Here is a 20,244-nt window from a genome sequence, read left to right as displayed (position 1 = left end):
AGACAATCATAAGGCCTTCTTCAGCTATGTCAGAAACCTGGGTGGAAACTCCCAGATATGCTCAGAATTAGTCCAAAATTATACAAAAATCACTGAACCCACAGACATTGCCAACATACTGGCAGACAGGTTCGGCGCAAACTTCAGCCCCCTCTCCCCTCCAAAAGGAGAGATAACTATCCCAACTGAGTGTAGCCTCCCAGACATCTCAAATGCGCAGGTGAAAACTGCTCTCTCTAAAGCTAAAAACACAGCATCAATGGGACCGGATGGGGTCCCCGGCTGTGTGCTACATGAACTCAATGAAGAACTAAACCCGCACATAAGGCAGCTGTTTAATCTTAGCCTCACCACAGGATATGTGCCCAAGGAGTGGCGTACGGCAACTGTGGTCCCACTCCACAAAGGCGGTGCCTCTACGGACCCTGGTAATTACGCCCCATAAGCTTAACAAGCCTGGTCTGCAAAGCTATGGAGAGGATCATAATGGAACTCATAAACAAGGACATAGGGGACTTGCAGACCTTGGACCCAACCCAGTTTGGCTTTGTCAAGGGCAGATCTTGCCTTTTGAACTTGGTCGACTTCTTCGAAACAGTCACCAAGGCCATTGATGAGGGAAAGGCAGTCCATACAGCCTACCTTGACCTTGCAAAAGCTTTCGACACAATACCCCACTCTGGTATTATAGAGAAACTTACCAGCTTAAATGTAAACCCATATGTCACAAGATGGGTTGCAAACTGGCTAAAGGACAGAACCCACAGGGTTAGAGTTGCTGGAGCCATGTCAGACTCCAAGCCGGTTACAAGTGGAGTCCCACAGGGCTCAGTCCTTGACCCCCTATTGTTCGGCATCTACTTCTCAGAAGTACAGGCAAACATAGGAGGACTATGGCTGACAAAGTTTGCGGATGACTGCAAACTGGGTGCCATAGTGGATAGTACATCGGACACAGACATCCTTCAGAGGGGTCTCACGGAAACTGATAGCTGGTGCCAGAGCCATGGCCTGAAGTTAAACGCAAAAAAGTGTATAGTCATACCCTTCGGAAAAACAAGGTAACCCCAAGCTACCATATAGGTGGCAACCCACTAAGCACAGAAGAGGTTATCAGGGACCTGGGGACCCAGGTTGACAGTGGCCTCTCGTTTGACACACACATTGCTAAAGTGGTTCGAAAGACCTTCTACATTGCCCACCTGATCATGAAGGGATTCACATCCAGATCAAGTGAGGTCATTGTTCCCCTGTACTCTTCACTTATCAGACCAATGATAGAGTACAATGCCCCATTCGGGATGTATCTCACCCGACACCTGCAGCAATTGGAGAGACCCCAAAAGTTCCTCACCAAAAGGATAAAGGGACTCCAAAACCTGTCATATGCTGCCAGACTGAAGAAACTCCAACTCTATTCAGTTGCATACCGTCTGCTCAGAGGTGACCTGTGCCTGACATACAAGGCCATGACCAACCCGGAATTAATGGACATGCTCCACCTCAAAAATCCAAATCCACCAAAACCACTAGAGCAAGAGACTTAAACCTTAGCACGGATATAAATAGGACATGCTGGAGGGATAGATTTATCACCCAGAGACTCCCCATGCTGTGGAATAAAATCCCGGTCCATGTGAGGCAGAGCACCTCGCTGGCTCTGTTCAAGAAAAATCTTGACCGGTGGATGGGAGATCGTAGGTTTACCCCGGGAATCATCTCTGTGTCACTACTGGACAGAGGCACAACAAACTAATGGGCACAGTATTTCTAACATAAGGGGCGGCGTAAGCCACATAACTTTGGGCTAGGCTTATAAATGCCCTAGGGCAGTTAGCTTAGTATAAACCTATGAACCTATGTGAAGGAATACTAGATGTTCTGTAATCCTGTCTTGCCTTCATTCTTACACATGGGTTCGGAGCCGATCCTTGGCTCCGACTCTGCCTTTTTACAAGCTCAAAGTCTTCTGGTTGGCTCGTGGCTAGAAAGGTATCACATGGTGCAACAGTACAATCCCCAGATCTCGTTTGTCACGTCGACAAGTCTGGATGCGCTTCTTCTTGGACTTGGCTGAGTCGAACACATTTTGCTAATTTTTTTTGACAAAAATTGCTGTTTTTCATATTTAGATAGCTTCTGATAACTGTTAGAGTTCTTTGGGAGTTTCATAGTTTTCAAGTTACTATAGTTCTTTTGTGTTAAGTATTTCTGAGAACAGTTGGCCTTATCATTCTCTTGGTATCCTGTGTGCCAGTTAGTTTCTTCACTGGGGTTGTTTATATATATATTTTTTATATCCAGAGTTTCATATTGTTGATATTACTGTTTGTAGGTGCCTTTTGTGCGTAGTTTAGACTGTGTGTGCATATTAGATAAGTTTCTATGTATATTCAGATTTAACATAAATAGATTTAAATAAATACCTTGCTTGTGGGGCTCCGCTTATTGGTTTTTTGGCAGTTAGAACGGGGGTTTCCTTTTACCTTCGTTCTCTTGTTTTGCATTATTAGAGATTGTATTTTTTCTCTGATGTGCGTGCAATTCTTTCCTTTCTAGGTCCGTTTCAGTTAGAGGACCTAGATTTTCTCTCTTTCTCTACCAGGGCTAGGCCCATTTAAGTTAGAGGACCTAGTCCTGCCACTTTCCCTTTCTTCTGTGTGTCATGTGTCTGATTGCAATCTTCTGTGAGATGTCTAAGGAGGTTAAAGATCATAAGCCATCTGGCTTTAAAAAGTATGTCAAATGCTCATATAAGATGGCCACAGTAACTGCGTGTACTGTCTTGGGGCCATCCACTTACAAGAAACTTGCCTATTTTGTCACTCATTCAGTGCCAGGGTATTGCAGGAGGGGAAAAATAAACTCATACTAAAAGGTCTCCTTAAGCCCTCTTTTGAGGAAGATCTGGCTATCTCTTCCTCATCTGCTAAGTTTCATGGATCTAAAAAGGAGAAATCGAAATCTTCTAAGAAGCCTTCCCTGGCACCAGCTGGTGCATCGGAGCTGCCTCCTAAGATTTCCAAATCTGACAAACCTGCTGCCTCCTTGGCTCTACTGACTTCAGAGCCGATCGAGGGTTCTGCTACTACTACTGCTGTTGCTACAGTGTCATCACCATGTAGTTCAGAGCCGACCACTGATAGACATCGGAGCCAGCCTACGGATCCTTTACCAGTCTCCCGTTCACTAAGGTCACCCATATTGCAGAGATCCCGTTCTCCCACACTGTCCTCCAGGTCTTCCAGGAGTTTATCAGAAGATGTGGAGAGAGTAGTGCCGAGACTCCTGAAGTCATCTGCCTTACCTAAAATGTTGTTGGCTCCGACCCAGTTGGTTCCGGGGCCACTTGAGTCCGTTACCCCTTCTGTGATTCCTCCTCAGCGCCTTGCTGGTCTTTCGACACCAGAGTGTTTGGTACCGCTGTGGAACCCTTGATATCAGCTCCCTGGTACCGCTGTGGAACCCTTGATTCCAGCTCCCCCCTTAGGTTGTTTCAGAGAAGAGTTCTGCTCCGACACACTGTGCCATCCGTGGCGTCTAGGAGCCGAAGATCTCCAGTCAGCCCTGACATGGACACCTGGAAACGAACCTCTTCGGTTCTGAGCCTTCCTTTTGGTGAGTCGGCTAGGGTGAGCTCAGACCCTACATCTATCTTGGAGCCGAAGGCTCTGGAACCGATGGCATCCTTTGTCTCCTCGGAGCTGGGGAGGTCTTTGGAGCCAGGGAGGTCGGCATTCGAGATGAAGAGTGTGCTGTCCCGATCATCAGCTCCTACCAGGGGTACAGACACTCTTCCCCCTAGGGAACCTACTTCTGTCTCAGCACCTACTCCCTCTGGACAGCAGAGACCCGCAGCCTCAGGAGCCACTGGCTGGTGACCCCCATTCTTCCAGGACCTCCCCGGAATATCCTTCCGAGGAGTCCCCACGGAAGAGAACATGCAAGAGGAAGCATGTAGACTCCCAGGATGAGTCTTCCCTCGGACACTCACCTGGAGGAGTCAGAACGGTCCCCCAATTCATCCTCTGATGATGTCTCCTTTGTAGACATCCTGAAGATCCTTAAGCAGAGGTGCGGCTGGCCCACTGTCAGCCCTTCTGATGAGGAGTCTGTGTACCTGAAGGCTTTCGGGTGTCAACCTTCAGCCTCTTGAGTATATCCACCTTTCAATGAACTGTTAGAGCTTGTTAGTCGTAAGGTGTGGGATACACTCCTGATGCAGTGGAGCCAGTCCCCAGGAGACCAAATAAGTTTGTCAGCTCCCAAGGAGAAGGAATATTTGTCAATGGGTGTTCCTGTAGATGCCATGGTGGTGGTGGCGGCGGCCATTAAGAAGGAGCTAGCGGAGTTTACTTCTGTCCATCCGCCGAATAAGGAATCTTGAACGATGGACAGATAAAGAAAGAGTATATTTTCATCAGCAGCTTTTAATCTTGGATCGCTGAACTACCTTACACACTTCACGAGACTTCAGAGAGATCTCCTTAAGGAATTAGGAGAGACTCTACAAGGTACATCCAATGAGGCAGCCCCTGAGGTGTCTGCCCAGTTGTCCACCTTGAACTCTATTGTCAACTCCTCCATGAGGCTCATCTCGTATGCAGCTGATGCAGCGAGCAGAGCAGTGGGATCAGGAATTTCCCTAAGGAGTCATTCCTGGATGCGCTTGTGTAATTTTGCAGAACCGTTCAAGTCTACATTTACCAATGCCCCCTTCGATGGTTCTTCATTGTTTGGACCCAAGGTAAAGGACACACTCACCCGATGCGAGCAAAAAGGGAACACACACTCTGTCGTGGGAGTACGCTTTACCGTCCCCTCTAGACCATACCCTAAGGGTCAGAGAGGTGGTAAAATGTGGTTCCAGAAGTCCCAGAGGTTTTTCCTGGATGCACAAGGTGACTCCTCCTTCAGAGGCAGAGGAGGAGGAGGAAATGGTAGAAGTCGCCCTAGAAGCAGGGGCGGACCGTAAAACCAGGGAGGCTGTGATTCGTTTCAGGGCCAGCCCTACCAGCACTCCTGATGTGGGGCCCGACTGTGCTTCTCTGGAGCCGGTCGGGGGTCACATTTCTTTGTATCCGGAAGCCTGGCTAAGTATCACTCAAGACAGATGGGTACTAAGAATTATTACCAGAGGTTATTCCATACCCTTTTCTCTGCCACCTCATGTTCCCAAGAGGATCCCAGATGTTCCACCCAATCACAGGAATCAAGCAACTGTGGAGGTCAACAAGTTGCTGGCAAAAAAAGTCAAACTGTTCCCACAGACCAAATAGGATTCGGAACTTACTCCAGATTCTTTTTAGTCCCCAAAATACAGGAGACTGGAGGCCCATCTTGGACCTCAGCAAATTAAATGAATCCATTAAAGGACAAGTTCCAGATGAAGACACTGCAGTCCATTCTCCCGTTACTCGGGAAAGACACTTGGATGTGCTCAACAGACCTCCAAGACGCTTACTACCACATAAAAATGGACAGGGCATCGAGGAGTCATCTACACCTCCGGCTGGGAGCCAGTCACTACCAGTTTTGTGCTCTGCCCTGTGGTCTCACCACAGCCCCCAGGGTGTTCAAGTGTATGGCAGTAGTGACAGCTCACCTGAGACGTCAAGGATTCCTGGTGTTTCTTATCTGGATGACTAGCTCCCGACGGCCCCCACCAGGCATCTACTCCTTCAGCCCAGGGACGCTACTATTCAATTTTGTGCCCAGCTGGGGATTACTATCAACTGGGAAAAATCTGCCTCATTGCGCTCTTAATTTGTGATTTTTATAGGCGCAGAAATAGACACAGTAGCCATGTTGGCTCGTCTTCCAGTAGAAAGAGCACATAATCTGGTAATTCAAATTCAGTCTTCTCCCCCTTCGAAAAGTCAAGGCCAACACTGTTCTGCTGCTACTAGGGACCATGGCTTCTACCATACTACTAGTGGCATTAGCCAGACTACACATGCGGATTTCTTCAGTGGCTTCTGTCGTCCCAGTGGTCCTTCCAACATCTGCCCTTAACGCATCACATTCTGTTAACAGACTCTTGCAAAAAGGACCGCATTTGGTGGATTCAACCCAATCAGTTAACCACAGGCACTCCATTTGTCCCTCGCCAATCCATTGCCACTGTGACCACGGATGCCTCACAGATCGGGAGGGGGGGCATTATCTAGGCAGGACTGTTCAAGGCACATGGCAAGATCATGAGGCTCACCTGCATATCAACCTTCTAGAGATGAGGGCGGTGCTCCTGATGTTGCAAGCACTTCAGGACCTTCTTCCTCTTGGGACGATTGCAATACAATCAGACATGTCGGTAGTATGGTATATCAACAAACAATGCGGAACCAGATCATACCCTCTCTGTCAGGAGGCCATTTGAGTTTGGAAATGGGCAATATCTTCCCAGTGCTTTCTGGTGGCGACACACATCCCGGGGACAACCAACGTGATAGCAGACAAACTCGGCAGAGCAATTTTGATGCCTCACGAGTGGTCCCTGAAGCAGGAAATAGCCGAGCATATTTTCTGCAGATGGGGAGAGCTAGCCGAGCATATTTTCTGCAGATGGGGAGAGCCTTGCTGCGATCCCTTTGCCAGCCCAATTAATGCTAAATGCAGCAGATATTTCTCCCTCATCCCCCCTCCGGGGGTGTCACCTAGAGACGCACTTGTTCACGATTGGCCTCTGGGTCTCCTTTATGCTTTCCCTCCATTTCCTCTCATATCCAAGGTGATTCAGAAAGCTGGGAAGCAAATTGATCCTCATTACCCCTTACTGGCCTTGACAGTTTTGGTTCCCCTTTCTCAGGCCTCACCTTCTAGACAATCCATGGACTCCGGACCCAGTGCCAGATCTCTTGACGCACATAAGGCTCGCTTCACCCCACCCTACACACCCTCAATTTGACAGCTTGGCTGCTCCAGTTCCATCCCTAGTCAGGCTTCACGACTTCTCACCCTCCGTAACTCATATCCTTATGTCTTTTCATAAATCCTCCACTAGGAAATTATATTCCAGTAAATGGAGAAGGTTCTCTATCTGGGCTGAGGAAAAGAATGTTGACCCTTATATACTGCTCCTATTCCGGTAGTTTTGGAATTTTTGTCTGAACTTTCCACCAGGGATCTGTGGCTGCCACAATCACAGTTTAATTGACAGCGATTTCTAATTTTCATCTAGGTCTAGAAGATTCTACTCTGATGTCACATAGGTTGGGCAAGAATTTCCTTAAAGATACCACCTTGCTAAGACCTCCCTTTCAGGAACCGGTTGCCTCATGGGACTTGAATTTTGTGCTATCCAAATTAACGTCTCCACCCTTTGAGCCTTCTCATTTGTCGCCCTTGAAATTTGTGTCTTGGAAAACTTTGTTTCTGGTGGCAATCACATCTGCTAGACAAGTGTCAGAGTTACAAGTACTGTTTGTCAAACCCCCTTATTTGATTTCACAAAGACAGTATCGCTTCGTACTAATCCATCCTTTGTCCCCAAGATCTGTTCCCATAACACTTTGAACCAGTCCATAGAACTTCCAGTATTCTTTCCTAATCATTCCAATGCAGCAGAATACAGGTTTCATCAGTTGGATGTTCATAGACAATTACGTTTTATTTGCACCAGACTAAGGAATTCAGGAAGTCAAACTGATTATTTCCTTCTCCGACTCCAGATTAGGTCTACCAGTTTCCAAAGTGACACTCTCAAATTGGATCTCTAGCTTTATAGCTTACATTTACATGTCTGATGACAAGCCTTTACCTATCAAAATGAAGGCTCATTCTACAAGAACTCAGTCTACCTCTGCAGCCTTTCAAGCCAGGGTCCCACTTGACAATATCTGTGCAGCAGCAGCTTGGGCTACCCCTCACACATTTATTTCTCTTTACAAATTGGATTTGATCTCTAGGGGCAGAGCATCCTTTGGTTTCACAGTACTCGGGAGTATTTTTCCTTGAGACACCCAAGAATAAGGTGCTAGGGACGCTGTCCCATGTGTAAGAATGAAGGCAAGATAGGACTACAGAACATAAAGAAGTTATGTACTCGCCATAACGTTCCATGTTTGTAGTCCATCTCGCCCTTGATTCTTACCAACCCACCCTCCTAACCCCATCCTGGAAGTATCTGGAGACAGAAAAGTATTATTATTCACTGGAGACCTTTTATTATTGGGTTCTTTCAGTATGGTTTGTTATTATTTCTCTTAGTTAGCAGCAAACAAGATCTGGGGATTGTTCCGGTGCACCATGGGATACCTACCTAACCACGAACCAACTAGAATACTTTGAGCTAGTAAAAAGGCTGAGTTGGAGCTGAAGATCGGCTCCAAACCCATGTGTAAGAATGAAGGCAGAGATGGACTACAAACATGGAAAGTTATGGTGAATACATAACTTCTTTTTTTCATAATATCCAAGTAGCTAAATGGGTAGAGTCATGGCCTAAAGCTTAGCAGGTCATGGGTTCGAGTCCTCAGCAGTCATACATTTTATCTAATTTAATGTAAGGTTTTGTTTAATTTAAAAACACATTTGTTACATTAAGAAAAGCTGCATGGTGCTAAGCACTGCTTAAACATGAGTAACAGCCACTCCTGTTTGCGCTTTGCTAAGCTTCGCTGCAACACAGTTGTTTGAGATTATGAGATGCTAAGTAGGCTTGCACGATGCTAAGCAACATGGCACTTTTTTGAATGTTTCAGTTATGATGTGTAAGGGTGGGAAAACAGCCTATATAAAATCCAGTAGGCGGGAATTCTGTTCCATTTGTTGGAGTCTTACTATCTGTAGATATGTCGAGCGGTGTTGGTGAGTGTGTGCACTTTCGGGTGCAGAGGTGTGGTGTGCAGAGTCCAGGGTGTTGGTTGGGCTCCTGGTCCTGAATTACAAACTTCGGCTGCTGCAGGGTGATTACCAGGGCTCAAAATGTAAAGCTTAGGCCTGGGAATGGTTTGCCAGGGATCTTACCAGTGCTACTGGTATCCCCCACACTGATGAGCAGTGTTGTCACCACTATAATGACCTGAAGCAAAGGAAGTGGAGAACCTTGAACACCTAGGTCCAAGATGCTAGGGCTGAGCATGCCCCACATATATGCAAGTATTTCTGTTACTACTTTACTAAAATACAAGTTTAATCTGTGCAAAACTGGTATGCATAATGGTGCGCTTCTCTTCCAACAGCTGCAGCTGAATGAGCTTGCAACGTGCAATCTCATGTCGGGCGCCTGTCCAGGATGTGCCGTTAGTGTGGTAAGTACAGATATGCTATGATAATTGTAGTGCAATAAACACTGTAGCATAATAAACGATACTAATAACAATAATCAATGTTGTAAAGTAGGAATGTGGTTTGATAACTAATGTGTGCAAATAACTGCTGTAGGGCTGTATTCCATTGTATGTGTGTTCTACTTTCACTGCAGTCAACTGTAACATTGAAATAAATCAAAGAATTCAAAAGTACCTGCTTGTTAAATGCATTGCACAACCCACAATACAGTTCAAAGCTGTCTTCAGGCCACTTTCAGTCAAATAATGCTCTGTATCCCTTCCACTCCAAGAACAAAGTATATGGGTAAGGTAGCTCATGTTCTTGGAAGGTATGTGTATACTTCACAGATTCTAAGAAGCAATACCAACAAGTGTAAAGCAGGGTTGTGGTTTCATAACTAATGTGTGAAAATACTTGCAGTAGAGCTGTATTAATTAAGGAGGCCAGGATGGTGCAGTGGTTACGTATTGTCGCCTCACAGTAAGAGGTTATCTGGTTTGATCCTCGGCTGGGATGGCTTGTGTGTGGAGTCTGCATGTCCTCGCTGTGGTCACTTGGGTTTCCTCCAGGTGCTCCAGTTTCCTCCCACATCCCAAAGACATGCTGTAGGTGGATTGGACACTCTAAATTGGCCCTAGGCGTGAGTGCATGCATGTATGTGCCTTCTGTGGAAGGTTGGGCACTGGGCTGGCAACTCAACACCGTAAAACTCCACTGCCAATCATGAGCAGACAGGTGATCCGCTGTGGTGACCCCTAACTTGGAAAAGCCGAAAGAAGAAGAGAGCTGTATTAATTGCATGTCTGTTCTAATGTTACTGCAGTCAATTGTAAAACTGCAATAAGTGTAGAATGCAAAAGTAATTGCCTGATAAATGTATTGCACAACCCATAGTAAGGTTCAAGGGTGTCTGCAGGCAACTTTCAGTCACAGAATGCTCACATTTTCTCCCAATACAGGAACAAAGTATATGGGTGAGGTAGTCCACTTTGTAGGCAGCAACACTAATAGTGTGTAAAGCAGGAATGTGGTTTCATAACTAATGTCAAAATGATTCTAGTAGAGTTACAGTGATTGCATGTCTGTTCTAATGTCACTGCAATCATTTGTTACACTTGCAGATGTCCACTGCAGTCACAGGTTTTGGATTCTAGTCCCATGCCAGCCAACTAAGACATGATGGCTGTCTAGTCTACTTAATGTACACAAATGTACCTCTCAACTACCACAATTTTTCATAATGAAATTACAACTGCCCAATCTGTCTGGTCCATGATTAGCAGATAAATTATTACCCAGAATGCAATATATTTTCAAATCCATTTACAGAACACCTTGTTTATCATGTACATGCACATTATGTGAAACAGTTCCTTCTAATTGTGTACCTGCATTTGTTAGTGTTCGGCTCATACTGTCTCATGCCAACAGCTTCAGATGTAAGTGCTACATCGTCTGTAGAATCGTAGTCACTGTACTCAACTGACACTGCACACCTGTAGAAGTATGTATCAGCAGTCTTGTGTATGACCATCTCCAACGTCATTAATGCTAAGTTTTTCTCTCTCTCCCTACCCCTGATCTTCTTTAATTTATTTATTACTATGACTTAATATTAATATATTCTGTTAAACTTTTTGTTGGCCTTATGGTATTTCATTCTGGCTTGCTGTTAACATACTTACTGTTACGTTCTTTAATGCTGTTAATATGTATATGGATTAAATCAATGTTATGTTCCATTATGTTAACACTAACATTGGTTTCATTATTACCAACATTAACTTAATTGTTATAACTAATTTGCTACAGCAAGACAAAGTAGGCCAGTTCTTGGTGATCCACCTAGCTTGCCTCCTCCGGCCAGGACACCAGGCCCCAGCACATCTGGGACCCAGGCTGCTGGTGTCCAGTATGCTGCCCCGGCACTACCGGAGGTGGGGCCCCCTCTCGGAGCGGTGGTGGAGGGGGAGTTGTCACGTGTCATGAGCTGCCACGTTTTGGTGCACAGGATTGTGTACAGTGGTTTTTGACAGCACCTGCACAGGATGAAGGGTATGTTTAGCCACCCTCGTGGGGCAGCCTCACCCCGAAGCCCAGCCTCCACAGGGCAGTGACAGAGCAGTGTCGACTTCCCATGGGTGTAGTCATGCTGCCACCTTGTGACAGCACGTGAGACTGCGATTCCACAACACCCTATCCATCCAAGGTGTTCACCCCTTCGTGTGTGTCACACACCACTCCTGTCTGCTGTCGTGTCTGTCTGCAAAAGCTTCCTCACCTTCCTTTGCCCTGGAAGAATGTGGTCCTTGAAGGGCATCAGAGCATTCTGTACAGCCAACATTTCTTTTTGATTGATATGCAGGTGCATTTGACTTGGGTTCCATTTGCCCTGAATGCACTTCCCTGCCAAGTGTGCCCCCCATGTATAGTCTGATGCATCTGTTGTTAGGGTTTGGGCGGCAGGGGTTAGAGTGAATGGCAGTCCCTTGTTTTGGTGGCAGGCCTCTGCCCACCAAAGGAACTTTATCTGTAGACAAAGTATGATAGGAATCATTGCTTCTAGATCCTGAGAATGTTGACACCATAGGCTTTTTAGATACCACTGTAGTTTCCTCATATGCAGTCTTGCATATGGAATTAGCAGAATGCAGGAGGCCATGAACCCCAAGGCTTGCAGCATTTTCCTTGCAGATAGCTGGCTCTTTGTGGCCAGTAGTATGAAGTAGGCTGTCAAATGAACTTGTTTCTCTGGCGTGAGGAAAGCCATCTGGGAAATTGTGTTCAAGCTTGCTCTTAGGAAGATAATTTGTTGGCAGGGTACAAGATGAGATTTCTTTTCGTTTATGGTGTACCCCAGAGAAGTTTGGAATTTCTGTACAAATGCCAGATGATTCAATAGCATGTCCTAGCTTTCTGCCTGAATTAGACAAACATCCAGGTATGGATATATTTGGATATTTCTTTGCCTGCAAAATGCGATGACGAGCTAGGCACTTTGGCTTATCTACTGCACCCAGGGTATTCACAAAGTCCAGTGCAGAGAACTGATAGTGCATGTAGCCTGCTTTGAAGCGTAGGTATCTTCTGCAAGATTCCCTTATTGGTATGTGCAGGTATGCTCCCTTTAAATCCAGTGTTGCCAACCAAGCATCCTTGCCTAGCATAGGAAGCAGCTGGTGAAGAGTTAGCATCTTGAATTTTGGGATCACCAAAATGTGTTTAGGATTGACAGGTCCAGGATAGGATGCCAGGAGTTGTCTTTTCTGGACACCAGGAAAAGTCTCGAGTAGAAACCTTGTCCCCCTTTCCTCTTTTGGAACAGGCTGAATAGCCCCGATGCTTAAGAGAGAATTTGCTTTTGAGCCTCTGCCCACTGATTTGGGGGTAGATCTGGCCAAAACCGTTTGGGGTTGTAAGGAGTGGAAGTGGAATCTGTATCCTTGGGAGACTATATTCAAAACCCATTTGTCCTGGTAATGAGTTCCCAATTTTTTGCCTGCAAGGCAATCTTTCCCCCTAAAGGAACAGTCAGTTGTGCATGGCTTGGAAGATTTAAAGTTAAGTCACTGAGGCAGTTTACCATGGGGGGAGTTTTACCACTCCCTGCTTTGGAAGTGGGAGCCCCCCACTGCTTAGTTCTGTGAGTACCTTGGGACTGAAGCCTGTGTGTTCCTCTGGTTCTGGGTTTGGACTGAAGTTCTGGAAGAGGCAGGAAAGGACCAATTTTTAGAGGGCCAATGTCTACTAAATCTGGGAGGTTGTACTTGCAGGAAATCTAACAGATTGCATAGATTTAGCTTTTTCCTCCATCTTTTTAAGCACTTATTCTGCTTTGTTGCCAAACAGGTTTAAGGGAGCATCCAGCAATTCAGCTTTAAAATGATCTGGCAAAGATTGCTCCTTAAGCCAAGCATGCCTTCCAAGTACAAACCCAGTGACAGCAGCCCTGCAAGATGCCTCTAGTGAATCAAAACCACATTGCAAAGTATGTTTCCCCACTTGTTCAGCAGAATGCATTAAATCCTGTAAATCTCTATTTTCAGCACAGTCAGGAATCCGCATCATTTTCTCTTTAAGCAATCCAATAATATGCTGCTGATACTTTGACATATGAAACTAGCAGTTTAAGGCCCTAATGGCCAAGGCTGCAGCACCCTGGAATCTCTATCAGTGGGGGTAGGATTTTTGGCAATAGTAGCCTTAACACCCTTTGGTCCCTGTGAAATGGTCTCAGGATCCACAGTAGGATTTTTAAAGAGGAACTTGTGAGAGTCAAGAACCCTGTAATATCTATCAGGTTTTCTGGGAGCAGGAGGTAGAGAGTCAGCGGCCAAGCTAGATGCTGAAAAGGCATCATCAACAATGTCAGGTAGAGGGGGATAGCTAAAGGCCTGTGTTGGGGCAGGAGTAAGAAATCCCTAAGCCTCTTTTTATAATCAGAGTAATCCTGGCTTTACCAGCGAAAATGCTCCCTAACAGTATGCAAGGTTTCACCAAAAGAGAAATCCTCTGGAGGGGAAGCAGAGGGAATAGAGTCCTCTGCATCAGAATCCTCATAATGTAGATGAGGGTAAATCCTGGTCATCAGAGGAAACAGAAATTTCAGAGTCCTGATCAGAAGAATCATAAGGAAACTCAGTCCTAGGTCTCTTAGAGGCAGAAGGGTGTCTTCCCCTGATTAGAGTAATAAGGTCTTCAGCCATTCTTATTTGTTTTTTAGGCATAAAGGCCTGACCATGCAGACTGGGCATCGGTTTTCTAGGCATGGATAGAGTTTTAAGCCTTGAAGAAGATGGCGTTGCTTTAATATGCAAGTAAGTAGATCTGAATACACCCTCAGAAGCCAGTGCCTGCACAGCGGCTCCAGACCCATCCAAGGTAGAGACATCTGCAGGTTCCACAGTTGAAGCATCTCGCGGCATGCTGGACTCCAAATGGATCTCAGTAGAGGCCTGCGAATCTGAAGTAGCGGCTATCGGGGGCTGCGAAAGCACCTCACTGAGTACCGGCGAACTGGCGACTAGCTTAGGAGAAGTGTCGTCGGCAGCTTTGGACCTATGCGGTCTGTGTTTATCTTTGCGTTTTTACGGAATTTCGGTAGTCGGGTGGCTTACCGAAGCCATATCTGGATAATTGAACAGAGTACCAAAATATTTAGAAGCGTAAATAAACCAACGACAAATAGTTTGCTGTTTAAATAAGGCACAAAACTGATAGCGAGGTATGTCGTGGTCAGGGCCTAAGCAAGGAATGCAGTACGAATGAAAATCTTTGAGGTATTTGCTTTCCACAAAAAACATAATTATTAACTTTTACTGACATCAGTTTAAAGCAAGAAAAATTTTCCCCAATGGAGTACTTAGCTTAGTTGAAGACTGCAGTTCTGAAACTTGAAAATGAAAATTTCAGGAGTCGGCCGACCAGCACTTGCTAACTGTGTCTGCTTCGCTTCGGGCAGCGCAGGAAAGACTGATGTAATGGCGTCTGCTGTATGCTTTATACCCCTGACTACCTGACATCATGGAAGATGAGACCGCAACTGACGCAGGACCCAATACTGATAATCAGCCCGACTGAGGGCTACTGCAAGCAGATAACCCAAATGTGATGACTGCAACAGTGAAACACGAAGAACATGTAGCTGCTACAGATCTACCCTCTGTGATGACAGTCTTGACCCCAGTAATGTCCAGCACAACATATGAGAAAGGGCTTCTAATTACACGAAAGCCTTATATCTTGCTCAGTGGTTGCATGTCATTGGCTGATACAGCAAATCAGCTATGTTGGCTGCAATTAGCATTTCACAACCACAGATTGGTTAAGAGGTAATTACCTGGTAATGAGAACCGTATTAAAAAGGCAAACGGCTGGCTATGGGGAACCAGTCTGTATGAGACTTTCTTCACAGAGTAAACACATTGCCAAAACCTTTACATATCTGCACATATCAACAGGGAGTATTGTACTCCATCAGGTATGTAACCTTTCTGTTTACAACATGACGCATATGCTTGAATATACTCAGGAGGGATGGGTACTACATTAAGCCTTTCTTAGAACAGTGATAATGACATGTCATTGATCTCTGGATTTGTTACACTTACAGAGAACGTATAATACATCAATCGTAGAATGTTCTTTGTCAATGTGGCAACACTGGTCTTGTGGAATTGTCCCTTTAGAGTGGTTATAACAACACACTGTTGTGTGTGGCACTACTGTTTTGACTTAACAGGAGGGTTGCCCCTACAGAACACGTTACAATGGACTCCAGTGTTGGGTGTGTGATCATACAGCAGTATCTGTAATGGCACTCACGGGAATAGCAGACTATTGCTAGTATCTTATTTGTATCCACACGCTTAGTATGTTTGCACACTACGGAATATGATGTGTGTGATCAAGCAGTGGATACTGCCAGCCATTCTGTTCTTGCTGTATGTCTACGTAGTGTACTTCCATGTATGTGATCCTGACATGTGTTCCCATTTTGTTGTCTTTCAGGAAACATGTATGCCAGACGCCGTGCCCCTTGTACAGATGCAGAGAATGATATAATCCTTGAAGGCCTCCATCAACACGAATTCCTACTGTCCAGGGGGAGGCAAAACAGGGAAGAGTGGTCAGCACTGTGGGCTGACCTTGTCCATGATGTGAAAGTCATAGGTCAGAGCAGGACATATGAGCAGGTTCGACACCGTGTAATAGACATGATTAATGCTCCACTCAGAACAGCAGCAGATAAAGCCAGAGATTGTGGTGTCACTGGTGGAGGCCATGCAGGAGAACAACCACTCTCAGCCACTGAAGAATTCCTAGTGAACCTAAGAACACAGGACAGCTCCCAGGAATCCATCACACTGTACATAGTGGATGTGGGTGCCTGTTTCCATGCCAGAGGAGTGTACAGGTAGGCTTGGCTTGCACAGCATTGGAATACTGTAGCATTCAATGTGTCAGGGTGTACATACTTTTACGTGGGTGTCAGGTCTTTGGGGGGAGGGGTTTAACTGCAGTTTGAATCTCATGCTCAGATTCTGACCAACATAACAATTAAAGAAGCTACTGTAAATGTGAGACATATAGATGTATTACCTTGTTATACTGCAACATGCCGTGGTACTTACATTACCTCTCCCTCAACTTTTCACAGGTCTGTTAGGAATCGGATAAGGCTGTGGTCCTGCTCCTGGTAAGCACGTCACTTTTGTTACAGATGTAGATTTACAGCAATGTATTCCCTAAAGGGTCAACATAGGCTTGCTGGCTGGATTGCTGCACTGTCGGCATGATTGCCAACTGCACAGATATTTTCTGACTGTACGTACTTTAGAGTCATACCTATGCCGTGAAGGTGTGACCACAGCGACAGATGTGACAGTATTGTCAGGACATTACAAATATGTCGTGTGTCAACTGTGCAGAGTCTTCACAAATGTCAACAGGGCGCCTCGTTGTTGCTGATGAGATTGCTGTGTAAAGACCTTTTACTTGGTAACTACAGTTGTTTGTGGGAAAAGTAATGTCCTCATGTCCTACTATATGAGGTTGGGTTTTAAACAGGTCTGTAACAGTGACAACAGTATATAGAGCATTACATATATTGCAACATAGTACTGCAGAGCATAATAGTGCAGTTATTACCTATTTATTTTTATTTATTTGATATTTGTTTATCGTGGTGGTCTGACTGGGTCTACAGACCCAGTTTTCAGCAGAGGCCCGGGGAGGAAAGCTCCACATACAGTACAATGCAAATACAGTATTATCCAATACAATACAAATTACATTAGAAATAATATACAAAAAAAGTTGAAAGAACAAACTACGTTACAAGATGTTGCAATATATTAGTACACATCTACACAATTCTACAGAGTTAAAACATTATAGACAATAATAGTCACTCCCACCATACATGATGCAGATAGTGTCCATAAAATAGTCCATATGTACTGCAATGTGTGACGCTGCAATAGTACATGAAAAATAGAATGTTAGTTTCAGTTAAGAAAATAGCAGCCAGAAAGTTAGTGATGCAGACAGATAGTGAGAGAGAGTTAAGAAGAAAAGCAATAGAGCCTGACTAGTAGCTTAAGGATATGGTATAGAAACAGAGGAGGAATTAGAAGAGCCTTAGGATCTTACAGTCTGTGAGGGAATAAAATGTTACAGAATAAAATGTTACAGAAGAGGACGATAAGGCTAGTGTGGAAGAGGAACACATGAGCATTAGGCAGGCTTTATGCAGTAGCAGAGCCATGTATGTTTGAGATGATTTTTTTTTATAATTTTAATGTACCGCTTTTCTCTTTCTTACCACAGGTGACTGGGGGGGGGGGTCTCTGTCCCCTACACAACCTGATGTCAGTGCCTCTTCAGACTGACGATGGTGGTGGCCAAAGTGAGGCACAAGTGGGGGTTTCCGGAGCTGAAACTGTCCCAGAGGTTGATATTCTTCTGCTTTCACTGTCACCACACACATTCAGTATGGCTACACATACCCAGTCTCTGGAGGCCACAGATATTGGACAGTCAAAAGGTGGGGACATTGAATAGATGAACAGGAAAGTGTGGCAACTATGGAGCCAGTATCTAGACACTGGCCAGGCGGACTGATAGGGCTGCTCATAGGAGGCCTGCTGCCCTTCCATCGCCCGTTGCAAGTGTCACATCACAGGTCACACTGCATATGTTTCAGGTCATCATGGAGGCATAGGCATGTTCTGAAAGGAACTCCAGACAAATGCTCATGGGTTATGGATGCAACACAGTGACATCCGTGACTGCCTCCATCACATTGGTAACACCCTGGATCGGTTCACTGATACAATGGAAAGAAGGTGGTCTAACAGACTGCAGAATACGTCTTGGAAAGCACATTGACTGTGATTGAACATCTGGTTGATGTTGAGCATCAGAGTCCTGGACATAGGTCAACAACCCCATCTTCTGAGAGTATACGTGGCCATGCACAATCACGCTCCCATAGTGGCAGTACATCCAGCGCTCCAGAAGGGAGTGTGCTGTCCACACCAAGACATGGGATCATGGTCCTGGGCATTCCCATGTAGGACATGGTCCCAGCAGACAGCAGTCACCATCAGGTAGTAGCACCACTTCTGAATTGGCCATGGAGGTGCCAATGCAACTCCTGGCAGAGCTAGCTCCCGTGTTGGGGGGCAGAGACAGCAAACTGTTAGCTCTATCATGTACAGTTCAAAGATGTCCAACATACACACGTAGGGCTACCACTGAGCTTGACTGTGTTCAAACGCACACACCACTGTCAAATTCAGGTCACCTACAGATACACACGGCACAATTCCATGGTCCATCTTACCCGCTTCCCTTCCCTACTCACAACCATGCTTTCACCCTACTGGATCAGCCTAGGACTCCTGCACCCCCACACAACACCTTGTGCAAGTGACTATACCTGTGCCACATTCCTGTCATCCTCGTCATCAATGCAGGGAATTGAAGCTGTGTGGTCAGATGCACAGGGTGACTATCTAAATGAATATGTACTTGTGTAATGCAGTGTTTGTTTACCATGCCACTTCTACTGGTCACTGACAGATACTATATCCTGACATTTGTAATGAGTAAGCCACATAATTTTGTGTACCTTATGGTGTATGATGTTGTAATAGCTGTATACTTACACAATGAAAGGTGCGTCACAGACATGCTTATGTTTCAGTAGTCTGCAGGGTACATCTACAGATACACAGTGACAATTCACCCATAGATGTCACAGCACAGGATGGAATGTCAGCACAGAAGAAATATGTCTTCAGCAAAGGAACAGCATTATAGGTGCATGGCTCCATAGGATCATATGTGTATCATAGGCTAACTAGGACAACAGAATCATTCAACCTACTCATGCAACTCTAATCTATAAAAAAGCTCTGATACCCTTGATAAGTGTCACCAGGATTTCGGGAGCTAGCATCTACAATCTGTAGTGATGGAGATGACCCATCTACAAATTTCCTGTGTCCATTACAGACATTTGTCCTGCACCAGTTGTTACTGTCTTGTGCAGCATCCCATTGTGTAACTTGCACATGATGTATGTTACAGCAGACATGTGCTTCATATGCATGGGGAGCCTGTTACATGTAGGGTGTAGTCTCCGTTACATACCTGTCTCGCCAGCATGTACTATTTATACCACAGTGATGGCATAGGTGTGTAGAACAGGAAATACATGTATTAGTCTTGGATAAGCAGGAGGTACACAGTGGAATCTGACACCTCCATGTATGGTAGCCATACACATACCCTCCAAAGCATGTAGGAAACAGACTACACATGTACAGTCTTCACACGGATTACATAGAACATGTTATCTACAATGTGTATCGACTTACTATGGAACTTGTGTAGCTGCTAAAATTGTAAGATATGCCTGTGTAGTGACATAGTAAAGGTGCCATTGCACTCAATGATAGGTGCGATGAGTGCCAAATACAATACAATGACAGTCTGGGATTTACATGCCATAACTTTCCGTACAGATTGTATCAAATTGAATGGATCCCCACATCTTACCAACCAGTGAAATTCAAAGGCTACATTACTCTGTGTCCATAAGTCCATGAGCAATGCCTCAACTCTGTGCAGTGTACAGACACTATTATATTTTGTAGGAGTGGATGACTTCCCAAATGACAGTATTGGCAAGTCCTTGGCATTTACTATTTGTCAGTGGCTCTGACAACAACTGAATGCGTGTCTCAGACCATCCTGGATAACTGTTGGTTCTGTGTGGGATTTAGTGACCGCTCTTAATATGCACTCACCTGCTAATATAGTCAGTCAGAAGTCACTGACAATGGCCATGACTACAGATAAGGGAATGGCTTGAAGGGTACTCCATTAATGATGTCTTTGGGAAATCCACTGGTGACTGGCGTCATTGTAGCGTAGGTCTACCCAATGCTATCTTCCCAG

General features: G+C 45.3%; 1 protein-coding gene across 1 annotated transcript in view; it reads right to left on the bottom strand.

Moving 5' to 3' along the window:
• The window catches only part of PROM1 (prominin 1), a 1,709,767-nt gene that overhangs the window by 1,588,974 nt on the left and 100,549 nt on the right, over window positions 1–20,244 (bottom strand). The gene's annotated exons all lie outside the window — the stretch shown is intronic.

The sequence above is a fragment of the Protopterus annectens genome, chromosome 2.part1 (assembly GCF_019279795.1).
Source record: "Protopterus annectens isolate FY-2018-M chromosome 2.part1, PAN1.0, whole genome shotgun sequence".
NCBI lineage: Eukaryota > Metazoa > Chordata > Ceratodontiformes > Protopteridae > Protopterus > Protopterus annectens.
The sequence above is the reverse complement of the archived record's forward strand: the minus strand, read 5'-3'. Positions and strand labels throughout refer to the sequence as shown.